We start from the raw sequence: 18,776 nt of genomic DNA on the forward strand, positions 1-18,776 counted from the left end.
TTTCAGATCAGTAAGATATTTTGTCAGGCTGCATCCCTTTGTTTCTACATACACAAGCAAAGACATTCCTGAATGAAACATTGCATTATCTTCTGAAAGTACTGGTCTTGGAGAAGGATGCCTGGTATTTATTTAATTAAAATTGGGGTTGGAGCAAATTCCACTGTAGTTTAGGTGGACAGATCCATCGTGTGGAGGACGAAACCTAGCAAAACATTCCAAAACAAATAACCCTGCAGTTACGCTTAGTTATGGGCCTCATTTTGGATCCCTTCTCCTAGTCCCTTCTAGCACAGCTTTCCAAAGGACAACGATGGAAGGATCTTCTCACCGCAGTACAAGGGACTGTCAGGCAGCTGTATGCAGTTACTTAAAATCTATTGCAGAAATAAAAAAAAAGCCAATAAAGTCATGTGGGTCATGTAATTTTACAACTCAAATATCAGGAGGTGCGGGTTTATGTTCAGAGATCAGCACAGGACAAGCAGAGACTATCTTGAGGGCAAAGACAGCTTTTAGGCAGATATGCCTGGTGAGTTATGTAAAAGGCCCTAGTTAAGCCTGGAGTTCAAATTGTTCTTTGCAGATATTTTAAGTGATGGCTGAAGGTTGGGTGTGAATTCAGCCCCTCCTAGCATTAAGGCAGGCAGATTTACTACATTTTGAATTTGTTTCAGTCCCAGGACTCCTGTGATGCATATTCCTTCATCTTCATCCTGTCTCGTGTCAGAAGGTGGAGAAATACCTGTTATTTTATCATTTATCCTGCCATAGAGTAAGGGTCAAAGGAAACTTCTTGTTTGGAGTTGCTTGCTGCCAACAACTGCCATGCTGCTCCTTGGGATCTGGCTCAAGGTGGGGAAAAGTTCTTACAGGATGGAAAAGTGACTTCAAGATGAGCTGTTAGGAGTTAATTCCACCTGAACGTGTGGGAAAAAAATCTTTACTTTGAGGTTGGCAGAGCACTGGAACAAGCTGCCTAGGGAGGCTGTGGAATCTCCTTCCCTGGAGATATTCAAAACCCCTCTGGACACAGCACTGTGTAACCTGCTGTAGGTGAACCTGCTTTAGCAGGAGAGTTGGACTAGATGATCTCCAGACGTCCCTTCCAACCATTACCATTCTGTGACTCTGTGAAATAAAGCTCTGTTACAGAAAATGGATGGAAAAATTGGCCACTCGTGGGTTGCTGGTTTTGTTACCTCTGTAGCTTTCAGAAAGGGGTCATAGAATCGTAAGGTTGGAATAGACCTTTGAGATCATTAAGTCCAACCGTTGACCAAATACCACCATGCCCACTAAACCATGTCTACAAGTGCCACGTCTACGCGTTTTTTGAACACCTCCAGGGATTGTGACTCCACCACCTCCTTGGGCGGCTTGTTCCAATGTTTGACCACTCTTTCAGTAAAGAAAGTTTTCCTTATGTCCAATCTAAACCTCTCCTGGTGCAACTTGAGGCCATTTCCTCTTGTCCTATCACTTGTTACTTGGGAGAAGAAACTGACTCCCACCTCACTATAACCTACTTTCAGGTAGCTGTAGAGAGTGATAAGGTGTCCCCTCAGCTTCCTCCAGGCTAAACAGCTCCAGTTATTCAGCTGCTCCTCATAAGACCTGTTCTGCAGACCCTTCACCAGCTTCATTGCCCTTCTCTGGACACGCTCCAGCACCTCAATGTCTTTCTTGCAGTGAGAGGCCCAAAACTGCACACAGCACTCAAGGCACGACCTCACCAGTGCCAAGTACAGGGACACGATCACTTCCCTACTCCTGCTGGCCACGCTATTGCTGATACAGGCCAGGATGCTGTTGGCTTTCTTGGCCACCTGGGCACACTGCTGGTGCATGTTCAGCAGGCTGTCAACCAGCAACCCCAGGTCCTTTTCTGCCGGGCAGCTTTCCAGCCACTCATCCCCCAGCCTGTAGCGCTGCATGGGGTGGTTGTGACCTGGGTGGTTGTGACCCAAGTGCAGGACCCAGCCCTTGGCCTTGTTATACCTCATAGCATTGGCCTCAGCCCATCAATCCAGCCTGCCCAGGTCCCTCTGCAGAGCCTTCCTACCCTTGAGCAGATCAACACTCCCACCCAATTTAGTGTCATCTGCAAACTTACTGAGGGAGCACTCGATCCCCTCATCCAGATCATCGATAAAGATGTTAAACAAGACCGGTCCCAATATTGAGCTCTGGGGGACACCACTTGTGACCGGCTGCCAACTGGATTGAACTCCATTCACCACCACTCTCTGTGCTCAGCCATCCAGCCAGTTTTTAACCCAGCGAAGAGTGCACCTGTCTAGGCCAGAAGCCACCAGCTTTCTTAGAAGACTGCGTCAAAGGCTTTACTAATGTCCAGGTAGATGACATCCACAGCCTTCCCCTCATCCACTAGGTGGGTCACCTGGTCATAGAAGGAGATCAGGTTGTTTAAGCAGGACCTGCCCTTCATGAACCCGTGCTGGCTGGGCCTGAGTTCCTGGTTGTCCTGCAAACCAGGTCTGGTCATTGTTCTTTTTAGATCGACTAATTTGGCCTTTTCAGACAACAGGTGAGCTAGGCAATGTTTGGAAATTGGTGCTGAGGAAAGAGGGCAGCAGGGAATGATCCTGCGGGCTTTACATAGGAATTGGCAGGTTAGTGGCTATGTGTGCGACGGGAACGCTGCCTGTGCTCGGAGCTTCCATTTGAAGTTTAAGGCGTGTTTAATGGCAACCTTCTGCCACCCAGAGAAAGTGATGCAATAGATCTGTCTGATTTGCCTTGGTTATTGTTAATAATTGAATTTAGTTAGAGCATCTCTGCACTGCATCTCTGCTGCAAAGTTAAGCAATAGCTTCTGTTTTAATCCCATGGTACCAGCATTCATTGTTCCCTTCTGAGTACCGGGTGTTCTTTGTCTGCAGTTGCTTTCTTGTCTTGAAGGCCTACTATTTTCATTCGCTTTCTAATTTCTTTCTCTCCCTTTCTTCTGTCTGTCTCCCTCCAAATCTGTGTTAGGTGATGCATGTGTGCAGAAGGGGCTGTTTCTAATGAGCTCCTAGGCAGGGAGAAGGCAAGATAGATCACTTTCAAAATTGAAAGAGAAGGGTGGGGGTGGGAGTTTATGCTGAGGGGCACTGTATTTTTTAATAGATTCTTATTTAATTAAGAACACTTCTGGAGGATGAGGGATGATGGTGTCTTTAGTAACACATTAGAGAGCAGCAGAATAGTTGTTTAGATATTTTTCCCAAAGCATTCTGGGATTTTTCTCTTTGAGAACTGCCTTTGTGCTTTTACTTTACGTGCTATGGTTAATAAAGAAAAGAACACAACCATAAACCCATTGTGAAGTACCTGTGTTGTCTGAAATGCATTGAAATGAGCTCTTTTTGACGTACATGTGAAGTCTGATGCCTGTCTGAATAGGCACTAAAAATGGGGAGGAGGTTCCAGGCTTATACTGACCTTGATTGGATTAGATTGACTCCCTTTAATAAAGAAGTAGTATTGTTAATTAAAAATACACAAATAGAAGAGAAGTATCACCTGAAATTAAGAATTGTCACTATAATAGATGCAACTGAAATACCGGTTTGACATAAGTCATCTTTTAGTATAGGTCATAATTTAAGAAAGACAGAAAGAAACTGATCAAACTCAGGGGAAAACCCTGATCCCACCTAAGTTGGTTGTGGGACTGGTTTTGTGTCATTAGTGCCAGGAGTTCATTCTCAGTGTCTAGCATGATTTTGCAGGGTGGGTAGTTAGAAAAGATCCTTTCATCTGTGTGCCACCCAGAAGTGGGTAAGATGAAGTGAGACTTCACTGTACCCATCTAGAAAATGGCTAAAATAGTGCTTGCAACTTCAGGTACGTTGCATAGCCTTAGTGGTGGAGGCAAGGTTGTTGTAAGAGTAGAGGATCAGCAAAGGCCTGAAAAGAAACTACTAAACAGCCAAACACTCGGAACACTCTTGTCTTATGCCATGAATGTGCAGTATACTGAGAGGGACCACGCAAGCTGGTTTTATACTGTCTTATATGTCATACACAAACTTCTGGATGTCTCTAGCATAAACTTGGAAATGGTAAAGAGGAAGAGGGTTGGCTTATGGTTCACATCATCTTTATCCAAAATATCCCATTCCCAAGCAGTTTCCTATCCATGTGACAGCAGAATGACTTCTCCCTCCAGCCTTTGCAAATGCAAGAAATTCTGAGCCAAATTCAGAGCCAGCATAACGCGAGCTTGAGGTAGGGACACGATCTTCAGAGCGCTGTAATGAGTTATAAAGAGTTTAACCCACAGCTCTCACTAACCCTTGCAGGAGATGAGTGCCGCCACCTGTGTTGGCAGCACTTGTGTGAGTGCTGCAGTCAAAAATCATCTGGCTTCAGTTAACTGAGTTAAATGTTTGATATTTACTAAGCACAAATGGTTTTAACTGAAAAAGGTTAGGGAGCTCTCAAACAAGGGGTCATTTGCAGATCTGATGGTGCCAGAGGGGACGTCAGCTAGCTGGTACCTTGCTGAGTCTGGCCATGCTTGGATGCCATGTTTTCCAGGACTAAGAGATGAAGTTTGAGCTTGAGAGTTTCTGTGGCATCACATCAGTTTGGAAGCTAGGCACAGTAAGCCTAAGTCTTTTTATCTGCCCTGTGTCCTCGCTATCAATTGTGATTTTGCTACCTACAGTATTGCATTTTCTCTTGTTAAAAATAAGAACAAAATCTTCCTGCTTTCTATTGCTGTTGTGCTAAATGTCAGTGTAAACCAAGAAGAGAGCATTTGAGAGTGGCATCAAGAATGCCTATTGCAAAGTACTGTCTGATTCCTTCCCACCATAATGACACAAAACAGGCCAGTTGCTTGTGATGTCGCCTCACAACAGGATGGTTAAGCAGATGCAGTTCACATAAAATATATGGGAGTTCCTTATAATCACTTTAGAAAAACAGCAGTTTGTTTATTTTTGAAGCAATGTTATTAGCTACAGGTCCCATTGTATCCTAGCAATTTAGCTGTGTCAAAGATATGATTAAGCTGCAGCTATGGGACTCAAGTAAAACTGCCAGATCACATTAGTAATATAATTTGTGTTTATACAGCAGGCATTTCCAGTTTTTTTTTACATAAGGGTCTGCTGCAGATTTGGTTTTCATTCCTCACTCCTTTTCATTGGAGGGACACAAGGGATTATAAATTGGTAGTTAAAATTCCTATTAGTTGGAATTTAGGAATTAAGAAGTAATTTTGACTCTTTGCATTAATGTTTGGACTATGGTTGATGGCAAACCTGAGTTGGGGCCAGATGTGTTCTGATTTCCTATGAGCCTTGGTTTTCAGGGCTTTGGCTGTGAATGCAACTGAATTGGCATGTATAGTATTTGCGCTCTGTATAAACCTCATCCATGAAAACCTGTCTTTTGAAGCTGTGGTCTCCACTGAATGTATTTATATGTAATTCAAGGGAAGATTTTTCAGAAGCACATCAGGCAGGATGAGTTGCCTTCTGTCTTTTGTTTTGGTTTGATTTGGATTTTTTTGTTCGGTTTTGGGGTGGTTGGTTTGTTTGTTTATTTGGTGTTTTCTTTTTTTTGGGTGGGGTTGTGTTGTGTGTGTGTGTCTGTCCCCACCCCCCCCCACCCCCCCCCCCCCCCAGTGGAAGTGAGGTCCTAACCAGTGTGTGTTCCCAGATCTCTCAAAAGGATCCTAGTCCTGTCTGGGACCAAAATGTTCTCTTTAATACTTAAGCAGCTTTTTAATTTTTACTGTTTCTGTTAAAAAAAAATTTCTGTGGATTCTAGGTTGTTTAAATACACTAGTCCAGATCCACTAAGCACAGCAGAAACTATATCTGAGGACGAGAGCAGTCCATTCAGATGATTTTTCTAGAATAAGTAATATTTTCTTTTTAGCCATATCCCTTTAAGCTTCCCAGCCTTATGCTTGCTGCCTTATCAAGAAGCTTGTTTTATGATTTGCATTCTTGATCATGAAGAATTGTGTGATTTTTATTTAGCAGCTTGAGAGATGTCATAAAGAAAAAAAATGTGAGCAGGCATTACTTAGCCACATGTTTCCTTCAGTCCCGCAAGTGCTAAATTGGTTTTAATTTCATTATTGAAATTACAGGACCTTGCAAAGATCTGGCTGCATCCCAAAACACCCTCTTGAAAAATACCTCTTCTGTTGCTGCCATGCCAAGTAACCTGCTGCAGACAAAGGTCTCAAGGTATCACAGGTAGCAAACAGTAATGGCTCATTTGCAAGGACAGTTCAGTGTCTCTAACAGGTTCCTTGGGAAATGCAGACAGGCACATATGTGTGCTGTCTGCACACTCTTAGCCAGACCTACTGCGGTGAGGTGGACGAAGCCTCCAGTGAGACCCGTGACTTAGGTGACACTTCAGAGGAACCAAGCCTGGAACTGGCTTGGATCTTGGCTGGTCCCATCTTAATAATGACGCACACAGACTCTGCTTGATGAACTGGCCATTTTGGCGACCTGCACAGATTCAGGCAGCACAGGACTGCTCCAGTTGTGCCTTAGCTGCTGTGAGGCTTCTGAGTCTTGGAGCAGCTGGAGACCAGCCTGAGCCTGAGCAGGGCAATGTGTGGTTCAGGAATGCTGGCCTTATCTAAAACACACTTGAAAGTGCTCCTGGCTCTGTTAGAAGAGAAATAGCTTCTTAATTTTGGTTCTTGATCACTTTGGTGTTTTTGCTTGTTGGGAATGAGAGAAGGCCGTGTATTCTGGCAGAGTGTACGTCACTGCAGGTAGCATACTACTCAGTTTGAGGTGAACCTTAGAAGGCTGTACATTTTAAATGTAGGAAGTTTTCATCTTCAGTTCAGAAGTGCCACCCAGTTATGTCGAAACTGCAGGCACATTGCAAGCAACACCTCACAAGTGTTCACATGAACACTTTTGCTCTTTGTACAAATATATAGTAAAATCACAGTTAAAATGCAAGATGAGGGCCTTGGAGACAAATGCTGCTGCCTGAAGATTTTCATTGATGGAATACTGCGAACAGCTGAGCCTTCTTTAGCCTGGGTAAGCTGAAGAGGTGTGAGAGTTGTGCTAAAACCACAAATGGATGCAAAAGGCAAATGTAGAAACTGCAGGAATCCTAGGCAGCCAGTGCAAATGAGAGACGCAGGGCAGGTAATGAAGCTGTGAAACTTCACCATAGGCTGCAATAATGGGTGAAAGTCTAAGTCAGATCAAAAGAGAAGTTGGGCAAATTCTTGGAAGGAAGGACCATGTCAAGCTATGATGGTCTAGGTCTTTTTTAGCCCCAAGGGTGCCTGAGCTGCTGGGGTAGGGCGTACAAGGGAAAGGCATCCTCTGTGTTTCCTTCTTTCAGTCTTTAAGTACCATTGCTGGGTGCTGTCAAAGAAAGGATATCAGGCTAAGTGGATCTGTGATTTGGTCTAATGGGGCAGTTCTTGTAAAAAGCCTAAGAAAAGATATTTTGAATAATTTTGTTTAATTCCTTTAAGAAAAGGTTGGTGAGATAGTGTCTTGGGAGAACACGCAAGCTCAATGTACTGCTGTCAGTCAGTATGCAGTTCGCAATGGCTCAGGTTTGATATGAGCATTGTATTTCTCTTCACTGGGTAATTCTCAAGTGCCGTAGCCACTTGATCTTCTCACTTGTGAAGACAGAATGTTGTAGCAAAGCTTAACTACGCTGCATCGTGTGTGTGCGTGCACGTGCGTACACACAGGGTTTGGTGGATGGTAAGAGCTAAACAGCTCGTACTGATCTGTATAAACTCTGGCCCAAAGTGCCATCCTCCTTTTATGGAGGTAAAAATTTTAAATAAATAGGCTTACATTTTTACCGGATGGTGCTCACCTGGGCAGCACACCCAAGTACTGTACGCTGCCTACCAGCGCATTCTTTGACCACCATCAGCTCATGCCACCCTGCTGAAAGCCTGGTGCTAAACCATGAAAGTCAGTAAGCTTCAGGACTGGAGCATCACTGAAAGAACTGCTTTCTAGAGAGTTCACTATCAAGCTGTGCTGTTTATCTCAGATACTTGCAGTAGCCTGGGTTGGGAAGAACCATCTTCCTTTCTGTAAGAGCCATTTTGAGGTTAAAACGTGATGCCATCATTGTTGGCTGGAAGCAGTTAGCTCCCTGCTTACTTGTGTCCTACTGGGAGCCCAGAGAAAGTGAGTCTGAAGCCAAGGTGCTGCTCTGAAAGCTTCCTGACACCACTTCTCTGGCAGCAGGAAGGTGTGAATTAACTGGCACAGCCACTCATGGGGAGGAGAGGGTTGGTCTGGGTGTGGGGCCTCCTGAATGCAATTGCTGCCTCTCCATGGGGTAGATAGAGGGAAGGGGAGAAGAGCTAGCCTTCTGCTGCATGTGCCCTTGCTGGCTCAGGGGCTGCACGCTGTACATGTTGGCACTTGTGGGATCAATCTAGTTGCCCCTACTAATCCTTCTCAGCTAGTACATCCTGTATTTAGCTTTGAAAAATGAACATTGGCTTCCAGAGTCAGATTTGGATGCCAGCAGAACCAGTCACTATAGAAGCCCCAAACCATTACAGGATTCTGGTTTAAGTTTAAATTAGCTTCCTTTAGTTTGTTTCCTTTATGCTTCAAAAAGTTTCTGGACACAAGTACCTGCAAAGTCTGAAGAGAAAAAGCAATCTCATTTTCAGAAATACTGAAGTCATATCACTGCTTCTTTCTAATTTGTTTTTCAAATGACTAATTCCCATGGTGACTAGGAGAAATGAAAAGGCAAGAAGGGATTGGGTGCTAGTGGTAAAGTCAGCCTACCCAAAGCTACCGTGTATCAATTGTATTTTCAAAACTATCAATTGTAATTTTCAGATCCCTCAGACCATGTGAGTTATTTTTGACAGATTCTGCCGACCGCATCCCTTGACATCTGAGAACGAGGGCAGTCTGGCAGTAGCTTTTGAAAGAACATTTATCCTCATCAGTAAGATAAAGCTGTCAAAGGAACCTAGAGACATCCATGGAAATAAGTAATGATTCAATATGCAAAACTAGTTTTCTAGTTCCAGGGAAAGGTAAGAGAGGTGCGTGTCTGAGAGAGCAGCATTTGAGCATTCAGATGAATGAGGAAAGGAAGAATTGGAATGACATAGCGAATTAAATATTCTGGAGGATTTAAATGATAGGAATTATTTTATTTTTGAAATATTTGCTCAAAATACAGGTTTATCAAGGATAATCTCTTTGTGGCATTTCAAGCACTCATGCATGCATCTTAGGTACCTGATGCCTAATACTATGGAGAAAACGCTGATGTTTCTGAGACTGTATTTTAGCTGGGTATGTGGAGTCACCAGAAGAATGAGTAGGCTGTGTGTTACAGGAAAGAATTAGTTTATTGCATTTTTTTGAGAGTTGAATTTTATAATGGAACACAATAACAAGTTAGTAGTAATTAACTCCAAGCAGCCCTTAAATGGAACAGACGGTAAGAACAAGAATAGTTTAATGCATGGTATTAGCAAGCTGCATTAAAGTAGCAACCTCTCTGGTGTGTTCTCAGAAGTTTGTGGCCAACAGGCTCACTGGGAAATCATTCCAGCTTGCAGAATACAAACCTTGTCAGTTTAATGTCTGCTCACAAGGAGGATAGGGTTTGCTTCCTTGTTTTCTGCCTTTTAATGTACTTTAATTGAGCAGAGGGTGGTTGGTTTTTTTCCTCTTGAATGTCTGTGTTTGACAGCATATGTTGGAGTGCATTCCATGCTAGTAGAAAGTACCTGACTAACATCCTTCCAGCTGGCAACAAGCTCGTGCTTCTTGTGGAAGTGCTTGTAAGTCCTAGCCGTGTACCAGGATCCACTGTTTTGGCTGAAGGTATCCACACCTGGGCAGCACAGATATAGCATAAAAAAAAAAAGATACCCTTGTGCCTTCAGTATTCACAACTGAAATAATTAATTGAATATCAATAATGAGAGTGCCTGTTTCTCCATCCTCAGTTCCTAGTGCTCTTCTATTCTGCTGTATTTCAAGGCTAAACAGCAAGGGGGGAGAACAAATCCCCAGAGCTATGTGGATCCTTTTCCTAAAACTGGCATTGTGGATTAAGGATAATGTAGTTGAAGCTCTGGAGGTCATCCAGCTCCTGCAGGGTCGGCTGCATCAGGTCATTGAGGACCACATTCAGTTGGCCTTCGGATATCTCCAAGGATGGAGAACTCCCAGTTTCTCTGGGCAGCCTGCTCTAGTGTCTGACTCCACTCACATTGAAAACTTTTTTCCTGGCATGTAATTGCAGTTTCCTGTGTTGAAGTTTGTGTCTTGCCCCTCTACCACTATGTGGTCCAGTAAGACCCTCCCATTCATTGAAGACAGCAAGAAAACCTCCTCTTTGCCTGCCATTTATTTGTAGGGCTTAACGAACCCAGTTTGCTGTCATGACTGTAGGCAGTGATGGGTAGGGAGGATGTAACAGTTTGAGTTGTAGGCACCTGCGTTGGACCTGATGCTGCACAAGGTCATTTTGTGCAGACCAAGTTGTATTTGCCCCCAGCAGCCTTGCTTTATGTCATGAACTTGTCAGCCTCAGTCAGCACTTGCTGGAAGGCTGGTACATCTGGAGATATGAGAAGCTGTTGTCCTTCTGGGGTATCTTGAGCCCTCAAACTGAGCTTTTGAAAACCGGCAGTTGTGAAGGATCCCTGTGGCACTGCCTGCAGGAACAAGGGAGGGAAAGAAGGGATTAACCATCCTTGCTAGCATACTTAGAGCTAGCTCTTTCAGTAATGAATAATTACTAACTAAGCAGGGCTCTTAGTACAAGCTTCTTTCTTAACAGTGTAATGAATCCTCACTGTGCATTGTGGTGAGGATTCTTCTTTTCATTCTACACAATAAGCAAATTTTAGCTAAAAATCCAAATAGTTACTGCATTCTGCCTCTTGAAACTCCCCCCTGCTGTTCAAGCAGGTGTGGTATACATTGCCTCATGTCCTAGGCTGATGCTTGCTGATGAGGTAACCCCAGAATAGATGAGCAGTAATCTTGGCACACAGTTTGCAGAAACATGTTGGTGGTACAGATCTGCACTATGTTCATTTGTGGGTTTAGTATTATTTGAAAAGTAAGACCTTTTCTGCAGTTAATTTCCTGCAGAGAAAGGGCTGCCAGGGAACATACAGTTATCTGCAGAAATGTTACAGATTTTCCTCAGTTCTGTTTGGTAATTTCTTCAAAATTTATTTTTCTTGTGGTGATTAAATGCAGTGTACTTGTAAAGACATTTTTGAGTATGTTCCATCTTGCTGACTGATCCCTGTGGCCGTTTGAACTGTTGCTATGGGACTGTCTGCCATACAGCAGAAGGAAGGATGATTCGCAAGGGTGAAAAGTTGATTTCAGATGCCCAGAATCCCAGTTATGGGAGCTGAGAGCAAAGAACCAGTTCAGGACATTAGGTCTGATCTAACTTCTGCTTTTCTTTCCAATTAGAGAGACAGTTTCCTCTGTCAGTTTGAGTAATACTTTTTTAACCCCTTAAAGGAAGGGTATAATCCCTTAAAATGAAGGGTATAATCTCAGGTATGTGTAACACTGCCTTATATCACTGTGCAATGAATCCTTTTTCTGTATAGGAATAGGGAATAAATAATCTGTACAGTTAAGCCAATAGAATTTTTGGTGCATGAACAAGGCCTTAGTTATTTAAAAAAAAAACCAAAACAACCAAACAAAACCCCCCCCCAAAACCCAAACAAACCAAAAAATAAAACCAGAAAACCCCAAACCTTCACCCCTGTCCCAACCCTTAAAAAAGAGTTATGGTTTAGGATGCCTGAGACAAACTAAGAAATGTTTGCCCTGATCGTGCACTCTCTGAAACCAGTGGCGATTTTTTAAAAAAAAAAAAAAAAATTTTTTTTTCTTTTTCTTTCCCTGGTTGTAAAAGCTGGAGAGAGATCAACATCTTGAGCCGATGATAATGATGAGGAAGCCAAATCACCCTAGATCATAGGTCAAGCCTAGGAAGTAATGTCAGGAGCCAGGCAACCTGTTACACAGACCTCTGGAAGCCAGTATGTATGGTGGTAAAACCCTTTCTTTTGTTTCTGTAACATCATTCTTCAAGCAGTGCTGGGGTCCCTGCATGTGGACTGCTGGCCCCAACCTTTCACAATGGCCATAGCATCTCTATATTGTATTTTCTTATGGGAAAGACTGTGCTTACTCCTAAGCAATTTTTTTTTTTTCCTAATCATTTCGGGTAGGGGGCCAAAGAAGGAACAAGCTGCTTTTCTTTTTGACTTTGAGGATTTTGCTGGTACCAGCCTCTTATTTTGTCTTGCCTGCGGGTAGCTTGTGTATTTTCCAAGTGTCGGGATGGTAGCCCTCAAGCTGCTGAGTGCTAAGTGCATTTGATCAGTATCATTAGCAGCCCTAAGTCATTGATTATTGTCCATAGCTGAGTATTCAGAGCGAGCACACAGCCAATGGCAGTCACTTAATCTGTCATGCCTGCGTGTTCTTGTCCTCTTGAGATCTATCAGCTGTGTAGCATCTGACCCCATCAGGAAAATCATTGATGGCTGCTTTGGATTTACTGTGTACCCATTATGTCACCTGTATTAACAACCTAAACTGGCTGCAGTGTACATGCGAGAAGGATGTATAGCAGGGATGGCAGAGTTTGTAGATCTTATTTTAGTCGTCCTTTTCATGCAAGTCTAAGCCTGGATTTTTGTGAGAAGAGGGGGTGGTCTTTAAATGTACACTGTTCAATTATTTTTCTGGTGTTAGTATTAATTGCAAGACTCAAAATAGGTTGATTAGAATAAGACCTCACAGAGGTGTTTATAATTCAGATTTTAGAGATGTGAGTAATGAATAACAACCACAGCTAATCAGTTCTCAAAACTGATGGTAATGAGCAGAAAAGGGGGAGGAAGCCAACCTGTATCTCTGCTAATACATTTTTTCAGCACTGCAGTGGAGGGTAGCAAGATCTCTTAACAAGTGTTTGACTTGGATGGAGTTCTTGATTTTTCATGGGAAAAGTCAGTTTTGTTAAAGCAGTGCTTAAAGATTAATTCTAAATAACCAGTTGCCAATTACAGCCTTTAAAGTTAGGGTAGTATTTAATTGTTGGAACTGTTTGGAGACTCAAGACTTGTTATGGCATCTTTGGGCTTTTTATTTATAAGTTGGGTTTTTTTTGCATTCATAGCGGCTACAAAAATGACAGCAGTGAACACTGGAGTCCTTTATCCATAGAACTGGCACCACAGGGGCATTGGCAGGGCGTTTTTTCTCTGTGTTTCCAATATTTTTGACCTTGATCAAGGTCATTTCTTAAAGATGAGAGGATGTAGTAACCCTTTTGTTATAGTCCTGTCAGTTCCCTGCCTCTGTGCACGTATTTGTTTAACCATGTGGTGAATTTGCTGTCCTGAATAGGAAAGAACCTGAAACATATCAGATGCTCCTGAACTGGAACCTCTGTCAGGAATGATCCCTATCCACATAGGAATTGGGGTAGTGTTAGCCTTGGAAAATGCCTATCAGATCAGAGGCAGACATCTTCATACCAACTCTCTGTGTTTCTGCTCTGTGCCAGAGCCTTGTAAGGAGGGAGAGTATTTCCTACCAGCCCTTCAGGTCATGCTTTTTAGTTTGGGGTGTTTTTTTTGATACTGAAGGACACATTTGTTATCAAAGTGTGTTCCCTGCAGTTGAACAAATAATTCCACTGACACCAGTGAGGCTGCTTGTGGAAGGAGGGCAAGAAAAGAAACTGGCCCTGGCTGGTGAGGCGCTTGTACACATTTCAGTGCACTCAGGGAGGCTCTGCAGATGCCTCTGCCTGGTTTAAAAAAAAAAAAAAAAAGATTTCAGGAACCCAGTTTTATCATTTGACATACAGCTGAGCTGCCAGTTTGTACATTTTGTCTTTAAATAATACCACAACTCAGTGTGAGCATGAGGATGAGGTTCCTCTTTCAGCAGCAAGCAGTGTGGTTTCTAAATAAAGCTAATGGTGGAAATTAGTTGTGTTTAATACTTCAAGTACTGGGGCAAAGAGTAGCCTAAGGCCAAGGTTATTCCAGTCACTTATGTCCAGCATGAGGCTTTGGTGAAGCGAGACAAACAGCTCTACATGTCTCTTGCCCTTTGCTCCGTGTTTCCGCTGCTTATCATGTGCCAGCAGTGGCGTTCATGAGAGCTGGCTGAGGAGTGGTTCAGCTGAAAACTTAATGTTTTGGGGGAAAGTGAGTTCAGATCGGGAAGCACTCTGGTGCAGTCTGCTGTACAAATACATGAACATTACTGCTGATGTGGGGAAAGGAAGTGGAGAGCACACGTAAAGCAGCCAGGTAACCCTCACCTGAGAAAGAGGTCCAGTATGTTGATGTGCAGACATATGGGTGTTTATGCTCGAGAGAGACAGAACAGTCATCTTAGAAAATTTTATATCAGCATGAAGTTTTCTGCTTCAGAAACGTTTTAATCAATAATTTCTGTTTTCTGCAGAAAGTTGAGCCCTTTGTTGAACAAATAATACCAGGAACTTTCTGTAAAGTTTCTCTGAAACATTTCACATGCACAAGCATACATATATTATCAGTCAATGTGTAATAGAGATGCAGAATATTCTTGAGTAGTTTTACAGAAGCCTACAGTTCTACTGTGGTTTCCTGAACTTAATAAAACTTACAGCTTCTTTGGATGAGCCACTGCAACATCTCAGGTTTTGCCCAGTGTCAATGACTTGATGTGGCCATGGAGTCCTGCAGGACCGTTCAGGACACCTGATGGAAATCATGTCAGTTGTCTAGGGCTTCTGAGTAACTTTTCCAGCGTTTTTTCAATCTTCTGCGTTATTGTATTTTACTAGGGTGCACGTCACTGAAGTCCATATCAGTTCCTGGGCCAGGGCTTGCCACGAAGCCATGCGTGTGACCTTTGTTCATGGAACACAATCATCACGTCTTGTGAATTGTAGAGAAAGGAAGGTAGATGTTGGGAAAGAGGAGGAAGAAGGGAGCCTTATGCAGTCTTTCTTCCTTTGCTTCAGCTGCAGGGCTCTGAGGAACAGAAGGCCTTTCTTCGTTCTTTCAACCTCTCTCTTAATTTATTTGCTGTCAGCCCTGGCAGAATGATCCTGTGGAACAGTTAAAAACCATATATTTTATATTGCAGCTGTGATCTTCATGAGAACAGAGATCAGAGGGACAGAGCAAACTAGTGCAGGCAGCACCTTTAAATGCACGGAGTTTTAATTTCTTACAGTGGTGTGGATGTGTGAACACTGTCTCAAAAGGGAGCAGAGCAGCCAGCATTACCCTGTATGCAGGAGGGGGAGGGAGGAGAGAAGGAGATGCAGATCATTAGTCATTTATCTGCTCAGCAAGCTGCTTCTTCTGCCAGGGCAGGCAGCTAGTACTGGCTGGGGAAAAGTCCCAGAGCCCTGTCATTAGTGGTAGCAATCCCAGCGGGGCCACGGACAGCCCTCCCCGCAGCCTTGCATATGCTTGGCCACAGGGCTCCAAGATCTCAGGTCTGCGGTCCTCTTCAGCATCTCCAGCATGTCCTGGCTCCAGCCTGCGTGCTTCAGCTATGTCCGAGTGCCTCCACAGCTTTTGAAAGCATTTTTACATTTCTATTTTACTTGGGGTTTTGTTGCCATTTTGGTTTTAGTTTGGGTTTATGACTGCTGATTTTTTCCTAAAGTTGTCTGTTGTCACCTGTCTGGGTCCATCATATAAATCCAAGGGTCTTCCAAGAGAAAAAAAAAAAGTTTTTAATAAAGGTAGAGAAGATATTGGTTGACTTTGTCCAAAGTAGTTACAGTTAAAATGATAAGAAATGAAAGCGATACAGAGTTTTGTATAGGACGTCTTGGCATGTAACTCAAATGAATATGGTCTGGTCTATCAGCATGTGTTTAGATCCTTGCAATCACCACCTTCTTCTAAACCAAAAGAATATGGGACGGGAAAGAGAAGGACATTTTTAACATGTTTTTAACACGCCTGCGGTTAAGCATTGAAATTTGTATCTTAGCACCCACATAAGAGGCTGGATGTTTGTACGATACATGTAAATGAGCAATAAATGGTGACATTAAAGATGCTTTTTGTGTCTACAAATAGCTTTCGGCTTGAGTCTAGTAACAAAATAGAGCTCCTTTTATCTCTAGCTTATTCAACACCCATGTAGTAAAGCCATGTTGGCAACGGCGTGTCAGTCTGTAACATTTACTTGGCCTGCTAGTATTGTGTGAGAGGGGCTAAAATGTGTCTATATTGGCAGTAAAGTGGGATAATCAATCGAGTTAAGGCAGTTCACTGGAAACAGCATTTTTTCCCTAGCCTGAACAGTCCCGGGGGAGTTATTCTGAAGTTCAGTGTCTGACACTATGCTCTCGGAATGGAGGCAGCACAATCCTGTCTTATTTTTGCTCCTTTTCTGAGCACGCAATGAAAGTAGGTTAAATTCGGCCGTGCCGGCTGGCTGAGTGCACTGGCTGCAAATAAAGCTGGGGTGTGGAGGGCTTCCCAGTGGCCAGGCCTGTCTTCACCAAGCGGTGCTGGGGTGGAAGGTGGAAACAAGGTGCCCAGCAGGGGCACCTGCAGGTTCATGGCCAGCTGAAGTGGCAGCCTTGGAGAGACACCAGCCACGCTCCCACTGGCACGTCGCTTCAGTCCGTGGCATCGCTCTGGGCGATGCTGTTAAAGCTGGAGCGTACTTGTAATCGTGCCAGCCAGGAAGTCCTTTTCCGGGGTTTGCATCTTGGTTTGAGGAAATGCTCCATAAGCTGCACTTTTAAAATAGTCCTTGGCTGGTGCCTGTGCTAGCTCTGCTGGCAGCTGCTTTTGTGTGAGTGCGCAGATCTGGTTATAGGGAATCTATTACACACTGTATTTAGGCAGTAGCTTTGCTGTCTGCATTCTCTTTTCCATGCAACAGAGAGACTACGCATGTTTTGTGCTTAAATCCTCTTTATATTCTTTATTCTTTGAGGAAGCTGGATAAAACAATCTTTTGATGGTAGTTAACCACTGGAGCAGGTTTTTATTTTGTCTAATTTTGTTTAGGCAGCAGGATAGGTACTCAGATGACAGGAGTGTAGAAATACCTAAATTGAACAGATGGATTTTCTTCTTTAAATGAAAAACTGCATTTCAGATTCTAAAAGCATGTAGGCCTTTGGAATCTGACTACACCTGGGTTACAGTCGATATTAATGTGCATAACTTGGGGCAGAGGAAAGTCATGGGTCTCTGAAGCAGTAATTTACTGTGCTTCAGCTCTGAAAGAGTTTTATCTGTCTATAAACAGGAAGGCACAGAAAGCCGAGGAACCTTTCAGAAATATTTTTGTTCTACAGCATGACCAGGAAAGAAATTCCATCGTTAGGACAGACTTTGCTGGAATTGATGTAAATCCTGAGCTCACCTTTTAAAGTCCCTGTTGAACTACAGTGATCCCCATGAATTCCAAATGCACCCAGAAAATAAAAAAGTGAGAACGTAGCCTCTTGTTTTTCTTTGATAGTAGTTCACTTTTTTCTTTTTTAATTTTATTTCTAGCAGAAGAGCAGATAAAAATCAGGGTGTACTAATAAATTTAGTGGGCGGACTGATACTATCCCATTATATGTCCTTGGAATAAACTTGCTCTTCCTAAATAGAAAACATCAGTACATTTTAGTTGGAATTTACTCCAGGATGGCAGAGACAAAAATGTGGACTTCATTGTTATGCAAAAAGGCAATTCTATATGACTATGAACAATTGCATTTAAATACCTGTTATACATTCCTGGCATTCAGAGCACCAAAAATACTATGGAAGGTAATACCACTGCAGGAAGATATATTTGTCAGCCTTTTAGTAGGACACTTATAATGAAAAATCTATTTATTTCGCTTGTCTGTCAAAATATGACTTGCTTTGAGTGGATGAGTAAAATTTTGCAACTCTGCATTAAAGTAATGCAATTCCTGATGCGGCTCTGGTTTCAGTCGGTTCCTGTCTAAATGTAGGTTGTGCTGGGGGAGGCGTCTTGTTTATGCTTTGGTTTATTGCTTTTAGCTGGTGTGAGTAGCAAAAAGACACCCGCAATATTATGATTTACACAGTATTGCTCATGTTAATCCCATTACTTTGCCAGATATTTTTCACGTATCTCTTCTCCTCCCACCCCTTGAACTGCAACTTTCTTTGCTGTGAGTCACACTGGAGTCTACCGTAAGCAGCCGGTGTGGCTGGCAGTGCAGATGTGCTCCTGGAGCTCGGTGCAACTGCCTGGGATAAATGGAAAGGAGGAGGGGATGGCTGCTCTGTGTGTGCACACGCAAGTGAAAGAGAGAGAGATGGTGGGAGGGAGGGGAGGAGACGACGCACACGATTTTCCAGCATGTAAATCCCTGAGAACAATGAGCACTATGGCCTGCTCTCACTCCCAGCACAAAGGGAAGAAAAATACAGTGGCTGCAGTCACACAGGGCAGAGTATTGTCAAGCTGGAGGAGTGACGCTTGTGCTTCATGCCACCACCTGTGCCCAGAGTAACAGAAGCTTCTGTCCCTGCAGCACGGTCTGGGTTTCAAAGAGAATTTGGGACGCGCTCGTCGGCAGCATTGCCCCTCCTTCTCTTCAGAGAACCTGCTCAAATCCTTTCAGACTTTGAACTGTGGTTATAACGTTACTCCTGCGTGCTTCTGAAATGTCCTCAGTGTGCCTGGGGAGGGCTGCGCTCCGGGCAGCTTCGGTGCTTATGATGAGGCAAATGTCAC

At 43.4% G+C, this 18,776-nt stretch overlaps 1 protein-coding gene across 3 annotated transcripts in view; it reads left to right on the forward strand.

Moving 5' to 3' along the window:
- The window catches only part of MAML3 (mastermind like transcriptional coactivator 3), a 250,995-nt gene that overhangs the window by 96,621 nt on the left and 135,598 nt on the right, over nt 1-18,776 (forward strand). The gene's annotated exons all lie outside the window — the stretch shown is intronic.

The sequence above is a fragment of the Leptosomus discolor genome, chromosome 4, assembly GCF_034619465.1.
Source record: "Leptosomus discolor isolate bLepDis1 chromosome 4, bLepDis1.hap2, whole genome shotgun sequence".
Taxonomy (NCBI): Eukaryota; Metazoa; Chordata; class Aves; order Leptosomiformes; family Leptosomidae; genus Leptosomus; species Leptosomus discolor.